The sequence below is a fragment of the Amborella trichopoda genome, chromosome 9 (genome assembly GCF_054954075.1).
Source record: "Amborella trichopoda isolate Santa Cruz 75 chromosome 9, AtrichopodaSantaCruz75HAP2 v2.0, whole genome shotgun sequence".
NCBI classification, from domain to species: Eukaryota; Viridiplantae; Streptophyta; class Magnoliopsida; order Amborellales; family Amborellaceae; genus Amborella; species Amborella trichopoda.
The window spans coordinates 17,843,098-17,848,102 of NC_142344.1; the positions used below are offsets into that span (position 1 = coordinate 17,843,098).

Sequence of the window (5,005 nt, forward strand, 5' to 3'; positions counted from 1 at the left end):
CCTCTAAGTCATGCATATCTCTCTTAATTTAGGTCCTTTCTGTCGAGGGAAATTTTATTTTTGGTTGTTTTTTCGTAAAGCCTGTCCTTGAGATAGCATAGGAACACATATATAGCTCTTATCTCACTATATTATTCATTGGTTGGTTCAAAACAAATTCACTTGTTTTTTTTTGGCAAGAGTTGATGCTTTTACAAAACAATCACAATGTGATGCTATCATATCTCCTCTCTATTTCTCACTTTCGTGCCGAGAAATGTATGAAAATATTTTAAATGTAATTAAAATGCATATTGCTGCCCATAAGTCTTCTCACTGAATAAGACCAATCAAAAGCTTGTTCCAGATATTTATAGTCAAATAAACAATCGATATGGATAAAAAAACTTACAAGGGAAACCAACATTGCCACACAATTACAAACCATGTTCTTACTAATATGTAGGAAGAATCTAGCAATGGAATTCAACAGTAGGACACCATTCCCAAATAAGTCTCCACAGATGAGAAAATAAACTAAGTCTCCACAAATAAGAAAATGATGGACAAGTCTTCTTAAAGACGACCTGACTGATACCAAAAATATTGATTGTTCCATAAATGATTATCCATAGGCTTCCACATTAGAAGTCTCCAACAGAAAAGGCCTTGCATGAGATGCAAAGAATTAACTCGTTGCTGGTCAACCAGACTTCAAAGTCCAAATAACAATTTGCAATATTTCAGTAAGTCCTCTTTCTAATATCGGCTTTTGCACTTCTTTGGTGCAGCAGCTAAAGATCCTGAAGGTGTTAGTCTTGCTGCCCACTGGTAAAGATCCTTCAATCTGCAAGTGGTGGTAGAGTATGACGGCCATTAAACAACTAATGTCTAATCCAAACATCGATTATAAAAGGACAAGACGAGAATAAGATATAATAGCAGCTGGGCATACTAATAAAGAGAGCAATTACAGCCATCCAGATCATGAGAGGGAATGCAGGAGCTGGTGTTACTTCCTGAACAAAGAAAGAAGAAACTGATAACAGTAAACCATTCACAGATAAATCATTGCCACAATAATCCAAAAATTGACAAAAAAAAGAAAATGAAATTAAATTGATTGGAATCACTTATTAATCGCCATACTTTCTACAATGTGGAATTCCCAGCCGCCCCTCTCTCCTTTACAAAAGAGAATATGTGAAGTTTCTCTCTCTCTCTCTCTCTCTCTCTCTCTCTCTCTCTCTCTTTCTCTCTCTCGCTCTCTCTCTCTCTCTCTCTCTCTCTCTCTCCCCCCCCCCCCCCCCTCCTACCCCTACCCCTAACCCCGATTTTCAATACATATGATTAATTTCCGCTTTTGTATTGGTTTGGAACATTCATTACACGAAATGATTAATTGCTGCATTTGCATTGGTTTGGAACATGGTAAACAACAAAGAACAATAGGCTAAACAGCTGGAATATTAGAAGAACAATAGGCTAAACAAATGGAATATTAGGCATGAATAATATAATACAGAATATAAGCAAAGGATAAAATAGTTCCAGACATGCAACTGATGATCTACAGACAAAAACTTTAAGTTACACTGAAATTTATAGAACATACATAATAGTGCTCAGAAATTATTAGTCCAGCTTGTTTTTGGAAAGGAATCAGCAGTTTGGGCAATTGAAAGAAAGAGACAAGGCAGGTCATATTTCCACAAAATGGTAATAGAAGACTCTTGAAAAGCATGTTCAAATAGAAATTAAAAACAGATAACATGATTGTGGATACTTCTATACGGATAGAAATAAAAGTTACCCCAAGTTAAGGGGAAAAAACCATAAGATTGGGAAAGAAAACAAAGATAATCAATGTAGTTTAAACATAAAATCAGGGTAAAAGAAGAGCCACCGATCTAAACTCTCCAGTTGCCTGCTCAGGAAGGGAATCCACCTCAGAAAGATTCTCAACATACATAAGAAAAGGATTAGATTCCCCTCTCAAAATGATAGGTACCCTTGTGGCTGACTTTAGAGAATTAGAGTATGGATTGCTAGCATTGGAGAAGAATGTCCCAGCTAGTGTAGTAAACATATGAGAGTATGAGTAATATGTATGCCCATTTGCATGTACAGTGTTGGCATTTCTGTAGATAATCTTTTGCAAGGTCGCTTATAGAAATTCGGCAGCTGAGTTAGTTAACAACTTCAGTTTATCCAAAGAAGTAAAAAACTTGAAGACCAACAAGCAAATAGATCACAGAAACGCAATGTACTCAAAACTCAAGAAAACAGAAAGTATGAGAACACAAATCGAAATTACAAAAGTTCAGATAAACTGCTAACAAATGAAAAATGAAAGACATTTGAAGCAATCACCACCTTTTAGCTAATCAAGTCTAGACAAAATCACATAAAAAGGATGTGTAAGAAAACCCAGCAGCTTTAAGAAAAAAGACAGGCTCACCTCGATAGCAACACCATCTGGAGATGCACATGCACGCTCGATTCTAATGCCCCCGGGATCTTCTTTTGCCACTACCTTAATCATATAGGTGGTGTTGGGGAGAAGTACTCTAAGACGATAAAACCCCAAGGAGTCCGATGATGTTACTTCATAATAGCCTTTTGACTGAGATTTGGCTTCAACAAAAACACCTTCCTTCGGCTGGCCAGAGAGGAATCAAATGGTACCCGTTGCACTAGATGTAGTAAAACTTGTTTGAAAGCCAGATACTGTAACTGTACCTGTAAAAGCTCAATCCTTCCCAAGTCTGATGCTAAAGAGACATTCAGTATGACTATAAAGAATAACAGTCTAAGTCCCAGCGGACACCTATATTAGGCTCAATTCAATTTGAGAAAAACCCTGGCAACAAAAAAAAAAGCATGGAACCAACAACCAGAAAAATCGTTGGGCTCCCTGACAACATAAAGAAGAATGATCAAAAGAAAGACAATATGGAAAAGGAGCTCACATAAGGAAATGGAAATGGAAGATTATGAAAACAAATGAAAGACTGTGCAATAGCAGCAAAAAATAAATAAAGATTTAAAACTCTGTGTTGAATGGTGATAGAAAAGTTCTTTTGTCTTTTACCATTTGTTTGGGGGCTTTTTTGTCACTACAATTAGCTGGCTTGTATAAAAGCCAAAAGGGGATTTTGGGTTATACAATTCTTCTTGTTTTGAACTCCTCTCTCTCTCTAGAAGAGGGGCTAGGGCTTCCTTGGGTTATGTTGAGAAATGGAAAGAGGTAAAAAAGGATTTTCTTGTCTTATTTTTGGAAAAAATAGTATGAGCATGTATGGCTCATGTTCTTGGGTCATTTGAAGTGAAGCGGGGTAAATCATGATTTTTGAATAATCACAAGAAGGTATTCTTGGTGATGTTTTTTTCACCAATTTTTTCCTTTTGAGATAACATTGTATCCCCTTGTAAATTCCTTCTTTTGATAGTGGAATACTTGCCGGCTTGCCCGTAGACGTAGCCCTAAGGGGTGAACCACATTAAATTCGTGTTATGGTTTGTCTCTCTAATTTTCTCTCATGACCATGTTTTCCATCTCTAATTTATTGTCTTAAATTGTTGCACACGATCCTTGAGCTTATTATTGGATTATCGATTTTACATATTTGGTATTGAGTGTGTGATATTCAATGATCGGTTAAATTGTGGGTTTCGGGTATTCGGATCTCCAACAAGTGGTATCAAAGCCGTAGGTTTTATGCAATATATTTTATAGAATGGCGAGTAATCGGTTTGAGGTGGAGAAATTTGATGGACAAAATGATTTTGAGATATGAAAAATTCAAGTTCATGATCTTTTGGTCCAACAAGGATTATACAAAACATTACTCGAAAAGGAAAAGAAACCAGAGTCTATGAGAAATGAGGATTGAGAGGAACTGGACCTTAAGGCTATGGCTACAATTCGATTGTGCTTAGCAAATAAAGTTTTATTCAATATAGTGGGAGAGAAGATGGCAAAGGGCTTGTGGGAGAAACTGGAAAGTGTTTATCAAAACAAATCTCTTACGAACCGTATTCTATTAAAGAGAAAATTATTTAGTTTAAGGATGAAAGAGGGGACAAAAGTTTCCGATCATTTGAACACTTTCAATAACATTATTTGTGAACTTGATAGTGTTAGTGAAAAAATAAAAGCTGAGGACAAGGCGATAATATTGTTATGTACTTTACCGGAATCATATGATAATTTAGTGACAACATTAAGTTGCATTAAATAAGATTCACTTGACTTAAGTATGGTGACTAGTACTTTGCTTGCCTATGAACTCCGAAAAAAGGCATCTATTGGAGAACTGGAATCGGAAGTGTTCAAATGAGAGAGGTAATTCCTCTTGAAATTCTTCTAGATCTAAGTCGAAAGGTTGATCTAAGTCTAAAGGCCGAGAAAACAAGTTTGTTTCTTGGGGATGTGGTGAAGAGGGACACATGCAGAAAAATTGTACAAAAAGAAAATGACAAAAGTTCGAAAAAGCAAGGGAAACTAACGAGTCCAAAATTGAGGTGAATCAAGTGGAGGAATCTACATCCGGTTTTTTGAAGAAGAGGTTTATGTCGTGGGTTGTAATCCCGAATTCCATCAAAATTGGATTTTGGATAGTGGTGCTACACATCATATGTGTCCACACAAGTCATGGTTTAGTTCATATGAACCATGTGATGGTGGCTCCGGGTTGATGGGAAACAATTCAAGTAATAGAATGGTTGGGATTGGCATGCTGAAATTAAGTATGTATGATGGAAGTATCCGCACACTTGAGCATGTTCGACATGTGCCGGACTTGAAGAAAAGTTTAATTTTTCTTTCTTTATTGGATTCTCATGGCTATAAATTCACCAAACAAGGGGGAGTTCTCAAAGTATCTAAGGGTGCTCTTGTTGTGATCAAGGGTGTTAGAGTTGGGAACTTGTATAAGGTATTGGGAAGCTCCATTGTTGATTATACGGCAAATTCGATAGTGAAGAGTAATGATCTTCCACTAAGCTTATGGTATAGGAGGTT

The 5,005-nt window shown here is 36.5% G+C and overlaps 1 long non-coding RNA gene across 1 annotated transcript; it reads right to left on the reverse strand.

Moving 5' to 3' along the window:
* Positions 1-269: 269 nt before the first annotated feature.
* On the reverse strand, positions 270-1,057 carry LOC148780426 (uncharacterized). Its single transcript, XR_016041798.1, has 2 exons — positions 935-1,057; positions 270-826 (listed from the first exon to the last, which is right to left on the reverse strand). It is a non-coding gene; the product is annotated as an uncharacterized LOC148780426 (long non-coding RNA).
* Positions 1,058-5,005: the final 3,948 nt, after the last annotated feature.